The sequence below is a fragment of the Amblyraja radiata genome, chromosome 19 (genome assembly GCF_010909765.2).
Source record: "Amblyraja radiata isolate CabotCenter1 chromosome 19, sAmbRad1.1.pri, whole genome shotgun sequence".
Lineage (NCBI taxonomy): Eukaryota > Metazoa > Chordata > Chondrichthyes > Rajiformes > Rajidae > Amblyraja > Amblyraja radiata.
The window spans coordinates 7390742-7409488 of NC_045974.1; the positions used below are offsets into that span (position 1 = coordinate 7390742).

The 18747-nt window shown below is 42.1% G+C and overlaps 1 protein-coding gene and 1 non-coding gene across 2 annotated transcripts in view; one reads left to right on the forward strand and one right to left on the reverse strand.

Moving 5' to 3' along the window:
* The first annotated feature begins 6129 nt into the window (after window positions 1–6129).
* Window positions 6130–18747, forward strand: part of phf21b (PHD finger protein 21B) — a 79042-nt gene continuing 66424 nt past the window's right edge. Inside the window, exon 1 of the mRNA XM_033037589.1 lies at window positions 6130–6254. The gene's annotated coding sequence lies outside the window, so the exon portion shown is untranslated. The remainder of the gene's footprint in view (window positions 6255–18747) is intronic.
* trnad-guc lies at window positions 13228–13299 on the reverse strand. Its single transcript has one exon. It is a non-coding gene; the product is annotated as a tRNA-Asp (tRNA).

Below are 18747 nucleotides of genomic sequence, written 5' to 3' on the forward strand. Positions count from 1 at the left end.
AAAAAGATTCTAGCATCTGCAGTTTGTTCTGTACCCACCCTTCCCCTCTCTGGGTCCCTTACCCCAAACCCCACACCCACCTTTGTTTCCATTTACCCATCATCCCTCTCTCAAGTTCTACATTTCACTCTTTACTTTCCTGTCTTATCAGATTCCATTATCTGCAGTCCTACTTTTTCCCCACTTATCACCTCCAGTCTTTGTGACCAATTCCACCATTCTCCCTTCCCAACTCGCCCCCCTCCCCCATTGACTGACCTGCCAATAAACCCTTCCTACCTGAGAATGTAGATAAAACCAATGGGCTAATGGGTCATCATAGGCATGATCAAATTCTGTGAAACAAATCAAGCCAATAGTACTCTGAATGGATTGTTTCAAGTTATGCTATATCCAAGGCCACTTCCAAATATTGATTCCATGGTGATGCAAACCACATACATGTTGTCTTCACATCAAGCATATCCACCCAGAGTTTCAACATCCAAGAAGTCCCCAATCATTGGATTGATGATGTAACAAGTTTTTTTTAATTAGCTCGCATGTAATGTAGCATCTTTTACCTTTCATCTCCTCCAAGCCAAAAGGCTTGGAAGCCTAAGAGCAGCATCAGTAAAGTTGCCAAAAATATTTGAGTACAACAAATTCCCATAATGGAAGAATAAAAAATAAGTTAATTTGTGTTAGTGGTAATGGTTGCAGTATGAACATTATAGGTAACAACAGATCCTCTGCTCCTTATGCTTGTAGGTAGGGCCTGATAATACTTCAATATTCTTTCAGATATTGACCTCTGATGGTGGCCATGAGGACATAATAGTCATAATAAAATTTATAACATACAACTGCCATACATGATTAAACATCCTTTCGGCCGGTAACTATGTCAACAGAAGGGAGAGAGGAGGTTCCGTAATGTGGCCCGTCAAACTGTTCATTAGCCTCAGATTGAAAATGAAAACACTGTCGTTGCTAGAAATCTGAAATGAAATCAAAAACTGCTGGAAACACTCAGCACGTCTGGAGATATCAGTGGAAAGGAAAACAATGTTAACTTTTGTTTTTAATCAAATCTTTGACCTGAAATGTTAACACTTTTCTTTCCCCAGAATTTGCCTGATCTGCAAAGTGGTCTCTTTTTTCTTATAAATATGCTTCAGAATCCTTCCTCAACAATGCGTTCTCCAAACAAAGAATGCAATGATACGAAAATAAATCTATTTTTCTTTCTTTCGTAACTGACAACTGACACACAAACAATGGAAATCATTTTTACCTACTTAATACTGCAGAAGTCATAGTTCTGATTGACTTCCTATCACCAAGGGGATAGAACGTTACCTGGGTATCTGAGAATTTGTTGTGTTACAATAAGATCAGGCATGATTTTCTTGAAAGGCAGAGTGAGCTCAAATGACCAAGTGGCCTAGTCATACTCCCGCTTCACATGTTTGTGTTCTTTGTTTTAATAACAATACATTATTCTTCTATTTTCTTCTAATAACTAAAGCTTGTCATCTTTAGCATTATCTTTGTCAATTTCTTCCATATCTGTTTCATGACCCTTTAATATTACAGCAAATTATTTTGATAATCCAGCAATTTATTTGTTTTATTTATATAATAGTTTATAGAATCTAGGATCCTTTTAAGTCTTTTTAAGGCTAAACAATCTTGTGCCACTTGTAAAGATTAATGTCTATCCTTTTTAAAGTTTCATCACGATGTGTATATAATTGCTCTCTGTTTCCAAGATGTATCATCATTCCTCAGATTTCACCACATTTAAGTTTATTAGACATTTATTCTCAAATTAGTTTGTGTTTTTCGGTAATCACTTGTATTCTTCCTAGTTAGGGTGGTCACGGTGGCGCAGTGGTAGAGTTGCTGCCTTACAGCGAATGCAGTGCCGGAGATCCGGGTTCGATCCCGACCATGGGTGCTGTCTGTATGAAGTTTGTACGTTCTCCCCGTGGGTTTTTTCCGAGATCTTCGGTTCCCTCCCACACTCCAAAGACATACAGGTATGTAGGTTAATTAGCTTGGTAAATGTAAAAATTGTCCCTAGTGGGTATAGGATAGTGTTAATGTGTGGGGATCACTGGTCGGCACAGACCCGGTGGGAAGAAGGGCCTGTTTCCGCGCTGTATCACTAAACAAATAAAAGTTGTTAAAGCTTCCTAGTTTCCTTAAAAAAACCTTTTAATGCTATGGTCTCTGTAGGAGCCTTTCTTGCTTAGGCTAGTTACTGTTAGCATATTTAATTATTTTGTATAGATATTGCAGAATTATTTTGTACGCTTGGGGGCTGGGCTTTTGATACATAGATGGGCGTGACATACATCGGATTAGGCTAGCGAAATCACAGGGAGTGGTCAGATCGACAGGGGCCGGCAGGAGAGAAGGAATACAGTTTTTTACCAGTTCAGATAATAAGAACGGAAAGCTACAATTTGTATAGGGTGATTTCACCAAAGGTCAATTGAGCGTAGTTCCCCACTCACGTGACCGCAAAATTTAACTGGAGGACATATGTCACTTCCGGTACATGTTAGTGAATGGGAAAACACGCACTTTCACACCCGTTAAAAACATGGAAAACGGCCGATTATTGAGCTGAAATTTCCTGTGCTAGTCGGGGTGACTGTGAAGCACAGCGACCTAAATTTTCAGTCCAAACAAAAGATAGAAAGTAAGGTAAATTCAAGAGGGAGTTGAAGGTGCAAAAAGAGCGGAAGTGCTTAGCAGACATTTGCCGTGGAGATTTAAAGATCCAAAATATCGGGAATTATCGCGTTTGCTCGCTGCATTTCATCAAAAGTGGTATTATTGACTTTTTATCTTTATTCATTAGTTATATGAAAAGTTTTAAAAGTGAAAAATCTGTCATTAAAATTGCTAAATCGAGGAGAATTCCCTGCTATTGATTTGCACTAATTATGCTGATATCTCGGTTTGGTGGCGTGTCTGATTGAAAGTCCAGGAACCTGAGTTTGGAGTTGCCTGGCCGCCTGTTACCGAGCCCTGGGGCGGTGTCATCTCCCTCTCATCTCTACACCTCTAATGTGTGTGTGACCAGCCTTGCTCACCCGACTCCCCCGCTGGGAATTCTGCGTGTGTGGAATAAACCCTAGACTGTGTCAGTGAGGGGTTGTTTACATTGGCATTGGGGACGGGGGGAAGATGCCAGACAGACAGTCCCACTGCAGAGTACATACAGCCCTGTAGTCTGAGTCCGGCCACCGCCGCGGCTCTCACTCAACTCACGCTGAAAGATCTCGCCAGCCCTTTGGCTTGCTTCCACCGCCCTCGCTGCAACAACCAACTCACTCTGGGCGTTTTTGTCCAGTGCTCTGGTATCACCCGCCCGGCAGCCTCACATACAGAGCGACAACTGACATTCTTCACCATCCCTCAGGTTCCTGGACTTTCAATCAGACACGCCACCAAACCGCGATATCAGCATAATTAGTGCTAATCAATAGCAGGGAATTCTCCTCGATTTAGCAATTTTAATGACAGATTTTTCACTTTTAAAACTTTTCATATAACTAATGAATAAAGATAAAAAATCAATAATGCCACTTTTGATGAAATGCAGCGAGCAAACGCGATAATTCCCGATATTTTGGATCTTTAAATCTCCACGGCAAATGTCTGCTAAGCACTTCCGCTCTTTTTGCACCTTCAACTCCCTCTTGAATTTACCTTACTTTCTATCTTTTTTTTGGACTGAAAATTTAGGTCGCTGTGCTTCACGGTCACCCCGACTAGCACAGAAAATTTCAGCTCAATAATCGGCCGTTTTCCATGTTTTTAACGGGTGTGAAAGTGCGTGTTTTCCCATTCACTAACATGTACCGGAAGTGACATATGTCCTCCAGTTAAATTTTGCGGTCACGTGAGTGGGGATCTACGCTCATTTGACCTTTGGTGAAATCACCCTATAAGAATAAAGAGGATCAATGAAACTGGAGGATTTGTTTTTACTATCGACTGCGTAAGTTCTACTCCTCCACTACCTGTATAGTAACTGCTATAAGAAAAGCTTTATTGGAAAGGTTTGAACAGTCTCTTTTCATTCATTCGTTAATTAAAATGTGAAGTGACCCTGGGCAAGTCCATCGCTTTGACCTACTGCACAATAGTACAGAGCAGAAACAGAGCATTTGGGTCTCTAAGCAATGTAATCTCAGTCAGGATAGGACCTGGTACACTACTGTTGGCCTCGTTACAGATTGGTATACAGTGACTTTGCTGGAAATGCTAACCTCTGCACGTCAAGAACTTGGGAACATTTGGTATATAAAACCTGTTCCCACATTTAGCTTTACAATTTAGTACCTTAAACTACACTTACCCATTGCTTTCGTTTCTTAACTGAAAACAACCCCTAAAGTTTTGAATGGTTCAGTTGCTTTAACATCATTGTGGAGAACAGTGTTACAGTTTTCTACAAACTTCTCGATTGACAACATGATCAAAACATATTCTGTTGTGAGAAAAGCCCACCCAGATTAAGTATCATTCTCAAAATGTTTAAAAAAAAGTTACTGCTGGCATTTGTGAAAATTTGCTCAAGTCTGAAGTGGTATCACTGCAGGAAGAGAATGGCAAAACTGTGGTGGGAAATGACAAGATGGTCTAAAAGCATGAACAAAATACAGCGCATGTGGAAAGATCAAATTGCATCTTTGAACAGGGAAATTGAATTAATGTTTCACAGAATTGAAAACCAATGTTATTGCAGGTAAAGTGTGGAGGGGTGGAGATAAAAAATGTAATGACTGTTGTGATAGGATGGAAGACAGGAAAATCAAAGATAGCAATTTTCTTACAATATATGAGCAAAGAAATAAATGATGAAACCAAAGCAGATGAAAATTGGAACAGCAGAATCATTATCTAAACGTGTTGAACTCAGGGCTGGGTCCACAGTGCTGAATATGTCAATAGCTAAATTATGGTGCCTAGAGAGTTCACATTACATTTTATTTCAAGATGCTGGAGGCCAAAGTCAGAGATGGGAGTGAGACAGAGAATTCAAAGGAAAGGTGAATGGATGCTCTGGCTGATGGTTGAACAGGGGTGATATATAAACCGATGAACCCTTCCATGTGTACTCTTCCTGATACGATGGATAGTGCAGTGAATAGTGAAGAAAATGTGTTCAATTAAAATTAGTGCAAATAACTTGCCCTTTCACTTGGAAAGTGAGTTAGCACAGTATGGGCGGAGGAGGTCAGAGAGTAGCTATCCACTTGCCTAGAAAATATTGGAAACAGACTGATTGTTTTGAACTGAGTGTGGAACTTTATCAATGGCAAAACATAGTGACACTTGTATACTGCCTTAGACAATAGACAATAGGCGCAGGAGTAGGCTATTCGGCCCTTCGAGCCAGCACCGCCATTCAACGTGATCATGGCTGATCATCCACAATCAGTAACCCATTCCTGCCTTCTCCCCATATCCCCTGACTCCGCTATCTTTAAGAGCCCTATCTCTCTTGAAAGTATCCAGAGAACTGGCCTCCACCGCCCTCTGAGGCAGAGAATTCCACAGACTCACAACTCTCTTGGTGAGGTCTACTATATGGTTTTACCGGGTTGCGTGCAAAACAAAGCATTTCACTGCACCTATGTACAGGTGACAATAAAGTATAATTGAATCATTGAAAATTGAACGAGAGTATTGTGATAAGAAAGGAAGCCTTTCTGATGGTGGAGGGGAAGGAAAGATATGTTTGGTGATAGAACCAAACCAGAACTGATGGAAATAGTGGATGGTCATTTACTGAACAAAACAGTGAAAGGTGAACCTTAATGGAATCAGTTAAATTTTAAAGTCAAGTCATGTCAAGTCAAGTCTAATTCGTCACTACACATAAAGTGCAGTGAAATGATTGGTGGTAAAAAATCAAGAGAGCAGAAAATAGAATGGACCCGAGGACTACAATGGACTGGAATTCCTGGGTTTTTGGAAGAAGAATAATATTTGGAAGTACTGACATGGAAGGAAAATATCATCAGAATGTGTGGAATGGAGAAATTGGGAGAATAGACTAGAATAGCAGGCATGGAGAAAATAATCAAGGGAGCTGCAAGATATTGGTCACTAGCCCATCGTGTGATTTCATTTTGCTGGTTCTCCACAGGTTACGGCAAGATTCCAATCCTGATGCCTTTTTGTAGCTCGAACAGTTTACAAGTCGGATATACAGCCACAAACCAAGAGAAGATGTTTCGACAGAGGTGGGTTATCCCATAGGAATAGATAATCTGAAGAAAAATAGTTTGGGGCGGCACAGTGGCGCAGCGGTAGGGTTGCTGCCATACAATGTCAGAGACACGGGTAGTCGACCCTGACGATGGGTGCTGTCTGTACGACTTTTGAATGGTCTCCCTGTGACCGCATGGGTATTTTCCAGATCTTTTGTTTTCTCCCACACCCCAAAGACGTGCAGGTTTGTAGGTTAATTGGCTTCTGTTAATTGCCCCTAATGTGTAGGATGCAAAACTGGGATAACATCGAACTAGTGTACGGGTGGGTGATCGTTGGTCAGCACTGACTCATGGACCGAAACTGTATCTTTAAAACTAAAACTAAAAATTTTCAAGTCGAGTTTATTGTCATATGCATTTCTTTATTATGAATAAAGTTTATTTTACTTTATTTTTTAATTAAATTGAATCTCAAACATCAGCATCTTGATGAAGGACATACTTTGGTCTGCTCAAAATTGGTTGGTCTTCCACTGTGTGGAGATAGTTGTACATCTGTGAATGTTATCGACTGGCCCATTCCAAGATGTAGGAATATATGCAGAAGCTTAGTGCAGCCACCCCAAAGGCCATGTGGAAAAGCACCAGTCTTGGGTCTTGCAGCCACTGTACATTGAAGGGCTGGGATCTGTGTAATAGTCTCTTAAACACCTCACCTTAAGGAAGAAACGTGAATGGCATTGACACATTGTAAGAGAATGTATTGAATTAATCGTGCAATGAATGTAGAGGAGGACATGTACGGATTGATTTACTGTGTGTTATATATTATGAATAAAGTATATATTTGAAATAAAATATATATCTTGCATGGCAAGTGGTGAAAAGGAAGAAAATGCTTCCAAATGCTAATTAACTTCAAACAACAGCAAAATGAGCGAGGAAACAGTGACAGGTCTCTCAGATACATGTCAGCGTGTTCTCATTTGAGGATGAAGATTCAGCAGCAAGTTGATGGCATAGGCAGAGAAAGTGTCACAATGCGAGGGATGGAAAGGAGGATGAAAAGAAGTCACAGCCAAGAATCCGCTAGGTAAGTAATCAGTCCAATGCTCCAGGGAACAGCATGTTACCCAATGCACCCCATCTCCGGGAGACCAGGAGCAATGCTGTACTCAATGCAGCCCAGCACTAGGAACTACCAATGACCAGAAACTGTTGGGGGAGCCAAAGATAATGAACCACGTTGGTCTTTTCCTCAGCAGTACCTCCAGCTTCATCAAAGGGAGATCAGAACTTATACCTCAGCCTGGAACGAGAGCTAAAGTTTCTGCAAGCCTTGGGCCTGGTGGCTTAGAGCAACTAATTGACAATAGATAATAGACAATAGGTGCAGGAGCAGGCCATTTGGCCCTTCGAGCCAGCACCGCCATTCAATGTGATCATGGCTGATCATCCCCAATCAGTACCCCGTTCCTGCCTTCTCCTCATATCCCCTGACTCCGGTATTTTTAAGAGCCCTATCTAGCTCTCTCTTGAAAGCATCCAGAGAACTTGCCTCCACCGCCCTCTGAGGCAGAGAATTCCACAGACTCACCACTCTCTGTGAGAAAAAGTGTTTCCTCGTCTCCGTTCTAAATGGCTTACTCCTTATTCTTAAACTGTCAGTATTGTGACTTTCAATCTTTATTGTACAAAATATGGGTGCAAAAAATGGCATCAATCAACATGCACATAATCTTATAGTATTTCTTCAAGATGAAGGCTGATGTGCTGTTTTTGCAGGAGTATGCTTATGCAACCATAGACAATGATCACAATGGTGGTCGCATGAAGCATTTGGTTGGAAGGGCGGGGGGGCGGGGGGTGGGGAGGGGGTTGTTGAAATCCTGCTCATCCAACCTAGATATTCTGCTGCACGGAGGTAGTTGAACAATCGTTGGTCAAAGAGGTGACTGCTGGCTGAGTCTTTGTTGCTGATGTAATGCACAGAACACATACAGTAATTCTGGCTAATCAACAAGATGATATTACTTCTTCCAAAAAAACATAGAGGGAGCTCAGTGATCCACATTCTCTAGGAAGAGTATGACTCTGTAACATCCACTCAGCTAGATTCATTGAGAATCCTGCTGTATGATGGAAAGGTCACAGAAAGCACAGCCTTCCCGAACTTCCTGTCCTTTATCTCAGAAGTTCGAGACAATAGCAAGCAGTAGAGTCGAGATCACCAACTGGCCCTGGAGGAACTGAAGCAACCAGTTACAGGCTGTGTGTAGGAAGGAACTGTAGATGCTGGTTATACACTGACGATAGACACAAAATGCTGGAGTAACTCAGCAGGACAGGCAGCCTGTGAGTCAGGGGAGAGGCAGTCTAGAGATATGAAAGGGTAAGGTGTGAAAAGCAGACGATGATAAGGAAATGTAGAATAGTACATTGTTAGCTGAGGGGAAGGTGACGAGACACCCAATCAGTAAAATTAATCAGAAGGACAGTGAAACTAGTCCAAGAACTCGGGTGGGCGAGGGACAGAGAGAGAGGGAAAGCAAGGGTTACTTGGAGTTAGAGAAATCAATATTCATACCACTGGGTTGTAAGCTGCCCAAGTGGAATATGAGGTGCTGTTTTGTAAGCAGGTTGAGTTGTACTTGTCTCTGTGGGACTGGATGGGACCAGACCTGGATGTTTACAACATTATGCTTCTTGCTGTCATGAGGAATTGGCGATGCATGTCACAGTTAAATGTGGAATACAAGGCCATCGCAGATTGTGTGACGTTTGCACTCGGACAAGTGATCCACTCGGGCCACGCCTGTGCCGAACCCACAGGATGATTTCGGACAGCTTGGAAAGGAGAAGGTCTTTGAGAGAATGGCCATTATTCTAGGCTGATTTATCACTGCAATGCTGAGAAAGCACACTGTCAGAGGCGTTGCCTTTTCGGTGAAATGTTAAGATAAGACAATACCAATTCTGTAAGGTGTATGCAAAAGATCCCAGAGCACTATTTGAAGAACAGAGGCATTCTTCTCAGTCACCTGGTTAATATTCATACCACAGTCAACATATCTAAAAGCGTTTGAGAAGGAACTGCAGATGCTGGAAAATCGAAGGTAGACAGAAATGCTGGAGAAACTCAGCGGGTGAGGCAGCATCTATGGAACGAAGGAAATAGGCAACATTTCGGGTCGAGACCCTTCTTCAGACTGATGTGAGGTGGGGGGGGGGGGAGGAAGAAAGGACGAGGTGGCCGAACACCTCCGCTCGGTTCGCAATAACCAGCCTGATCTCTCGGTGGCTCAGCACTTCAACTCCCCCTCCCATTCCGAATCCGACCTTTCTGTCCTGGGCCTCCTCCATGGCCAGAGTGAGGACCACTGTAAATTGGAGGAGCAGCACCTCATATTTCGCTTGGGCAGTTTACACCCCCAGCAGAATGAACATTGACTTCTCTAATTTCAGGTAGTCCTTACTTTCTCCTCCCCTTCTCAGCTCTCCCTCAGCCCTCTGGCTCCACCTCATCCATTCTTCCTCACGCCCCCCCTCCCCCTCCCCCCCCCCCACCCGCACATCAGTCTGAAGAAGGGTTTCGGCCCGAAACGTCGCCTATTTCCTTCGCTCCATAGATGCTGCCTCACCCGCTGAGTTTCTCCAGCATTTTTGTCTATATCTAAAAGCTTGTTTTGATGAAAGACAATTGACCCGTAACATTTAATCAGCATTTCTGTATAAATTTAAGGTTAGAGATACAGCGCGGAAACAGACCCATCGGCTCACCAAGACTGTGCAGACCAGCAATCATCACGCACTATGTGTAGGAAAGAACTGCAAATGCTGGTTTAAATCGAAGGTAGACACAAAATGCTGGAGTAACTCAGCGGGACAGGCAGCATCTTTGGGGAGAAGGAATATGTGACGTTTCTGGTCTGAAGAAGGGTCTCGATCCGAAATGTCACCCATTCCCTCGCTCCAGAGATGCTGCCTGTCCCACTTAGTTACTCCAGCATTTTGTGTCTATCCTCACACACTAACACTATCCTACACACTAGGGACAATTTACAATTTTACCTAGCCAATTAAACGATAAACCTGGACGTCTTTGGCGCGTGGGAGGAAACCAGAGCTCCCGAAAAAAACCCACGCATGTCACGGGGGGTTCTCCTTACAGACAGCACCCATGGTCAGGATAGAACCCGGGTCTCTGGCGCTGTATGGCAGCAACTCTACCGCTGCACCACGGTGCCACCCAGATGGTGACTATCCAGTTGAGTACTGCCAGTACTGTTTGTTTCTGTAAGGTGCAGAGTTGTAAGGATCTCAGAGATATACTGCGATTGTGAAAAGGGTTGTAACAATGGAAGATATTGCTTTTCTTTCTCATGGACCAGGGCTACATTGTGATTGTTAATTGGGACATAAAACATTTTGAGTAATGATTAACTGTAATTACTGGTTAATGCCTCTAATCTCTAGAACACCTTTCAATATGAAAAATAGTTTTAAATATAATCACTAACAGGTAAATATTGGCAACTGGGAATATTCCATTAATGGTAACAATGCATTAACTGGTAATATTACATTCCTAGAGTTTGATTTATTTCTTTTAGCTTTGTTGTTGCTTGTAAAACAATTTGTATGTAGGTATTGCAATACACGTATAAATACCCAGTATTTAAACCTGGTATTATTAATATGGCCGGAACAAAGCCAAAATATTAACAGATGCTTAAGTGGTTTGAACAGTTAAAGATCATCAGAAAGGATATGAATCGCTTAAAATATTCCATTATATTTCAAATGTCAATGAGTTTGAAAACAGGCCAGAAATATATTTTTTAATATTCATCGAGCCTCAAATTTCAATGAAGTATACAATGTGCTGCTCTATTGAAATTGAAAACGTGACTGATATCAGATGCCTATGTGTGATGCATTTCTCTCACCTGAACACAATAATTTAAGGAAAGGATTAGCCAGAAATAGAAGATACTTTCTTCACATACTTCATCAGGAGGTATGAAGAGGACTGTGTGCCAAAGAAGTCAATCCAGATATTCCTCAACTGGAAACCATGGATGAACCGTGAGATCCACTCTCCAGTCAAGGCATCGTCCAGAGTGCTCAAGTTGGTGATCCCGATGTACAGGAAAACTAGGTACGACCTCTGCAAAACCATCAAGGGGGTCAGGAGGCAATTCCAAATCAAGCTCGAGTCCGAGACTGACTAAGAAGACACCTGTTGAATGTGGCAAGCCTTGCATGATATGATGGCCTTCAAAGTGAAGTGAGACAGAGTTGCTGGTAACAACAAATTCGTCCTCAATGCATGGTGTCATACATCACGGAAATAGGCCCTTTGGCCCAACTCGTCCATGCTGACCAAAATTCCCCATCTCTGCTAGTCCCACGTCCGCATTTGGCCCATACCACTCTAAACCTTTCCTATCCAAGTACCATTCTATGCTCACTTTGAACAGAAGGTCAGTGGCATGACATCCTTGCCCAGCCAGCCTCGGGTGCACCTGTACGCACTGTCGCTAATGCAAATGTCAGATCGACCTTGCTGGGAATGAACTTGCGAAAAGTGACTCGCTGGGATGGGGTTCTGGCCGTCTTTTCTGAACCTGTACAGAACAGCTGGCAGAGTATTTGTGGACATCTTTAACCTCTCCCTACCCAAATCGGACATTCCCACCTGATTTACGAAGACCACCATCATCTCAGTGCCAACAAAAAACATGGCAACGTACCCTAATGATTACCAACTGGTGGCTCTAACATCCACCATCCCAAAGTCCTTTGAGAGATGGTTATGCACACCAGCCTCCCAGGCGGACTTGATCCACTGCAATTTGCCTACTGTCACAATAGATGCCATCTCCCTGGTCCAACACTCATCTCTCGAACATCTCGATATCAAGGTTACCTGGGACTTGTCATCCCTTCTGCAACTGGATCCTTAACTTCCTTACCCACCCATTGCAATCTGTAAGGAAGGGAAATTAAAAAAAATGATAGTCACCAATTCTCATTACCAATGATAATTCTCATCACCAATATCCTGACACAGCATTCTCAGCCTCTACTATACTCCCCGTACATTCATGACTGTAGGGCCAAATTCTGGACTAACCCCATTTACAAGTTTGCAAGATATCAAACACCGATGAAATTGAGTTTGGGAAGGGCATAGAGAGCGTATTAGCATGGTGTCAAGATAACAGCCTCTCTCTCAATGTCAGCAAAATTAAGGGATTTCTCATTGAATTCAGGAGGCAGCAAGAGACCCTGCATCAATGGCGCTGAAGTGGAGATGTTCAAGGTCTTCAGGCTCTGAGGTGTAAATAGCACCAAACCATATTGATCCTATGGCCGAGAAAGCACACCAATGCTTATGTAGCGACAGATTTTTATATCGTTCAAGAGATTACTCCCTTTAGCCACTAAGTGGACTACATGATTAAGGAGAATGTCGCAATACGCATGTGAGCTTTCCGTCAGAGACCTTCAGAGCTTCTTCACAGATGAATCTGCATAACAGTCTTTTGATTAATAGATTCTTTATTGTTGATGTAAAACAATAAAGTACATCCAACCTTCTTTTGACTTGTACACTATAATCTCCATCGAACTCCAGCATATCGCTTTCAAGGTTAGAAAACTCCTCGCGTCTCCGTTACTCTTTGCATGGTCAAAGGGTATGCCTTCCTCATGCAAGCCCCAAAACTAAACTAAAAACTAAGCTTCTGCGCAAGAAACCTAGCTCCAAACACGCCCTAGAATACGTAATAAATCCCACCCACATAATAACGGGCAGTTTAAAATTTAAAGACACATGCCATAATTAATGACACACAAAATAAGCCAAATGGCCACTACATACCGGCCCCTAATTGCTCCGAGTATATAACGAGACAATTATTAATAAACATCAAAAAGTAGCCATGAAGGCTTAACTTATATCAAAAGCAAAAAGTCGGGAAATTGAACCTCGTGGCTCCCCGTCGGGGAATTGAACCCTGGTCTCCCGCGTGACAGGTGGGGATACTAACCACTATACTAACGAGGAAAATAGCATGCACTATATATCCGCAATCAGAATTCTTCATCGACTCTTCCATCTTCACTTTCGCCTTCTAGAAGCAAGCATAACTTGATTTTTAATCTTATTAAAGCACTGGTTTTAGTCTAAAGTCGTCCGTGCGCACCAAACCCTTAAAATCCGGCATGATACCCAGTATATAGTCCAAAACATAACAGTTCAAAGCTTTGATAGCATGAAATGTCTTCCTCCATGTCCGATCAACTCATGGATGTGTTGTAACAACAATGTTGAAGTGTGAAAATCCTTCACAAGAATAACAGGATTTCTAGCAATAAAGTTCACCGTTGGGTTTGATTTAATTTCCGGATCATTAGCAGAGATTTCAAATCTCAGCTCAAGCTTTGGCCATTCTCTGTCTGGCTTACAGAGAGATTTTAGTTCACTTAAGAAACGGTTCACTGTCAGTTCTCTGGAAACTTCATCCGCAGGATTTTCTTTTGTGTTAACATATTTCAATTGTGCAACATTAGTAACTCCCAATGCTCTTTCCATTGGCTGATTGTCTCTGTCCAAATCCAACTGTCTGGTTTCTTTGGCTCTATCATCTGGTGGAATGCTTTCCAATACAACACGATTGTTGCTGATCCACTTGGAAAGCGTAAATCCTCCCTTAATGCAAAAGGAAGTCAGATGTTCTACTGGTTGAATTGCTTCCTGCTCGGTAGACATGGAATTTAAGCAACCATCCACGTAGTTATTATTCTTCAAAGAGATTATTACTTCATGAAATTTAGTATTCTCGCCAAACTTACGTTTCAAATTCTGGGTACGTTGTTCTGCCATACGACGATTATTCGGCAGATTAACACTTTCTTGTTTGAAAGGTAATTCCAGACAATAGTGTCCGTCAATCTTTACTGAGTAGTTCATAATATCCATGAACTTCAACTCTTCATTCGACATCTCTTCAGATTTTTTATTGGTACTTTCATTGAAGTCATGCTGATATTGCTTCATCACCGGCTATTCTAATTTATCAGTACATATTTGATTAACAGCAATGGTAGGATAGTTCTTCTGATTCCTGTTTTCGTTATTTCTTCTCAAGGAGCCATAGATAACCCATCCAAGTCGGGTTTTTGTAGCATACGGTCCATCATCTTGGCTCCTAATAATCTGTATAGAATGCTTTCAAAACATTCGTTCCGATAAGTAGATCAACACTAGAATTTATTTCAGATATCTTGACATCCTTCAGGTAAGGCCACTGTTTCAAGTCTTCATGTCTTGGTATATTTTGATGACTAACAGGCATGGTTCCATGTGTAAACACCTCTGATATTGGTATAAAATGATCTTCATCCAGACTGGATATCTCAATACTCGTAATGTAATGACTCCTGCTCTCTTTATCTTTATTCATGGTACGCAATCGAATCTTAGTCTCTTCTCCTGTGATGTTCAGCCTTCTCGTCAGGTTTTCTGTGCAAAAGGTAGTCGAACTTCCCTGATCCAAAAAAGCATATGTTTGCAACACTATATTCATCTTACTATTCCTCACCTGTACTGGTAAGATAGAAAAAATACAAACTCCAACCCCGGCCCCAATATGAGCAGTTACTTGAGGCGAGGTGAGAGCTCCACTAGTAGTTGGCTTCTTTTTCTGTTCCGTTTGCTCTGGTTCCTCCTCTTCTATTTGCTCTGATAGTTCATCATCTATTTGATCCGGTTCTTCCTCTTCCTAATGCTCTGGAAGCTCTTCTTCAGTGTGAAGTGCTTCAGGATGATATCGCCTGCACCTATAACAAATTATAGGCCTCTTACAGTCTCTCACCATATGTCCTTTTTTCAAACATCCAAAACATTTTCCCTTCTCTTTCAAGAAATCCATCTTTTCTTCATATTCTTTCATCTTAAATCTTCGGTGTGACCAACTTCATCACATAACAAACAAAATACTAATTGCTTGCTAGTAGATACATTTCCTTTCATTCCATCTGTTGTTTCTACAGGTATGGTTGTGGTAGCAAAACTACTTCTCATAGATTCTGATCTTTCTTCAGTTTTGGTAAAGGTAGAACCTTTGTTAGTTGCAATTAGTTTACGATCTTGAATAGTCCCGTGGTGTGGCTCTAACATATACCGTACTTCCCTTTCTAAGAATTTCACCAGGTCTGGTAACCTGGCTACTTCCTCTCATCCATTATTTTGCCTGCTTTATATCCCCACCTTTCTCTCAGTCTTCTGGGCAACTTGCTAATGATGACTCGAGTATTACTTGCAAGATTCATTTCCTTCATGTGGCCGAGATTTTTCATGGAGCTGCAACAACCTCTCAGAAATATTGCATATTTACTCAGTGCCTCCCCATCTTCTGGCTTGATTTCTTTCCAAGCATGGACATTCTCCATGTGTGCGTCAGCAATTCTCTGTTCATTACCATAACGTTCTTTAAGTAACCTTCTCGCCCTTTTATAGCCTTGGCTGTCAGGCTCATTTTGACAACTTTCTACAAGTATCTGAACACTTCCACTTGTGTACTTCACCAGAAATCGTAAGCGCTCCTTTTTCATCCGTTATTTTTGTTTCTAATACTTCTTCTAATGCCCTTACGAAAGCTTCATACCGCAAAGGATTTCCATCATATGTAGGAATTTCTGATGCTGGTAGAGTGAGAGAGGTATTTTGTCGAGCTATGATCTGGTTGAATTCAGCTTGCCTATTTGCCAATGCCAATAATCCACCCTGAAAATCTTGGCTTGGCTCCAATGAACGATAGACAGGCCTCCCTGGCTCGAACTGGCTTGCTCGAGCCTGTGCACCAGGCCTCGGAAAAGCGTGGTCCGCTATTGGTTTGTCCCTACTGACACTCCATTAGCAGTTTGTTTCGATCTAGCACTCATTAGCTGAGATGAAGTTTTACCCATCTTACTCTGTTCCAATGGGTTTTCAAAGCCATGAAATCCGGTGGACCTCGATTGTGGAATTGATCCAACTGCTGACTCAATTGGTGCAGTTTTTCCTCTTGGTCCAGAGCTCATCGTCTTCGAGATCTAGAGCTGCATCTTGAACCCTCACATTCCAATATCTCCTTCTTTGATTTGGCCACCGCCATCTTTGTGTCTAGGTCCAGTTGTTCCTTTTGTCACCTCAGCTCCTCTTCTTGTCGTCTCATCTCTTCTTCTTGTCGTCTCATCTTTTCTTTTTGTCGCATCTTTTTTTCATCTGCTCTTCTTCTCGCTCAATCTCATGTTTCTTCTTCAGGGCATCCGCTTCTATTGACAGAGCGGCTAGATCAGCTTCAATTCCCAACCGAGCAGAAACCCTTGATACCGAAATGGCTGTAGAACCAGATTTAGGGTGCCCCGCTCCCTGCCATGGATGCCCTCCACCGAAAACGGTGTCTGAGATGGGCCGGGAAGATCATCAAGGACCCCTCCCACCCTAACCATGGACTGTTTGCCCTCCTCCCATCAGGGAGGCGGTACAGGAGCCTCAGGTCTCATACAAGTAGGATGAGGAACAGCTTCTTCAACAACACTATCACATTGCTGAACTCGGAGTCCTGCCGATAGATTTCTCCAGTCTCTCCGTCCACATTGTTGCTTATTCTGTATTTTTATTTCTATATTGCACTATTACTACGAACAGACGCTAAACTGCATTTCGTTGTATCCATACTTGTATCTGTGCAATGACAATAAAGTTGAATTGAATTGAATTGAATTGAATTGAATGTCCTGGTCTACATGTAGATACTGTCGAGATACTATCTCGTGGTGTAATTTCATCTTCCATTCCAGCACCTTGTTGCATCGCACCTCCAGCTGTTGAGCACGTACGTTGTGGTATAATTTCAGATAACCACTCCTCTGCCCAATCCTTGTAACCATTGAATACATCCACCATTGGCTCCCACCACTGAGTGTGTCTTTCACGTTCTTCCTGAGATAGCTCAGATTCCAACAGTTGGCTCTGCTTTTCTCCGAGCTCTTTGTAGAAGTCGCATATCTGTCCTAACCTACTTTCCACATTGTTCACATTATCATCCGATACCATTAGCTTCTTCAAACCATCAAATAGCCTCCATATCTTCTTCCACAACTTGTTTCTCTCCTCCTCAGTTTCTTTCAGGTACGCAGCTTGTGTATTATCTGTTTCTTCTTAATGTAGCTTTCAATTGACTCGTTAACTTGTTCCCATATCGAGTATTCCTCCTTCTTAGTTTCTTTCAGGTAGGCAGCTTGTCCTTGACAGAGCTTGACTTTGCCACCTTGTGGTTCCTCTGGCATGGCTTCTTCTTCATCTTCTCGATACATGATTTTAAACAGGTCTTGGCAGATTGGCAAGTCTTTAAATTGATCGAACAAAGTCTTCTCTGAATTCTGCTCCAACTTTGCGTAAACATTGAGTGGCTATTTTGAAAACTATTTTCTCAGAACAATAACAAACTGGATATCCAGACCACATCCCATCTTGAACACCCATGGGCATATTGGTGATGTTAGTTCACAAGGAATGTGTGTCTTACCTTTACTTCAAAACAAACCAAGGTCAGACTGGCTAGATGTCTCTTTCTGGCTATCTTTCAAGCTAGTGGCTAGCGTTCTGGCTCTTCTTACAGAAGCCGTTTAAAATTAAAGCTTTGCAGCTTCAAAATTCAAAGAAATAATAGTCGATATGGCCGAGATCTATTGTCTTCAGTTCCTTGGCTGGAACCGTTCTTCTGGCCAAAACCTCTTTCGAGATCTTAGCCAAATCTTCTGTCCCACTCTCTAAGACTGGACTTCACCCCTGTCAGAGGTATCCTTTGACTTAATGTAGCGGCAGATTTTTATATCGTTCAAGAGATTACTCCCTCTAGCCACTAAGTGGACTACATGATTAAGGAGAATGTCATAATACGCATGTGAGCTTTCCGTCAGAGACCTTCAGAGCATCTTCACAGATAAATCTTCATAACACAGTCTTTTGATTAATAGATTCTTTATTGTTGATGTAAAATAATAAGGTACACCCAACCTTCTTCCGACTTGTACACTATAATCTTCATCGAACTCCAGCATATCGCTTTAAAGGTTAGAAAACTTCTCGTGTCTCCGTTACGCTTCGCATGGTCAAAGGGTATGCCTTCCTCATGCAAGTCCCAAACCTAAACTAAAAACTAAACTTCTGCGCAAGAAACCTAGCTCCAAACACGCCCTAGAATACTTAATAAATCCCACCCACATAATAATGGGCAGTCTAACATTTAAAGACACATGCCATAATTAATGACACACAAAAGAAGCCAAATGGCCACTCCAGCCTCCATTGCCACAGAACCCAAGGAGATTCAGCATGTCTGTAATGGCACTTATCAATTTCCACAGATACGTCCTTTCTTAGTTTACTTTAGTTTAGTGTGGAAACATGACCTTTGGCCCACCGAACCCATGCCGACTAACGATCATCCACCTGTACACTGATCCT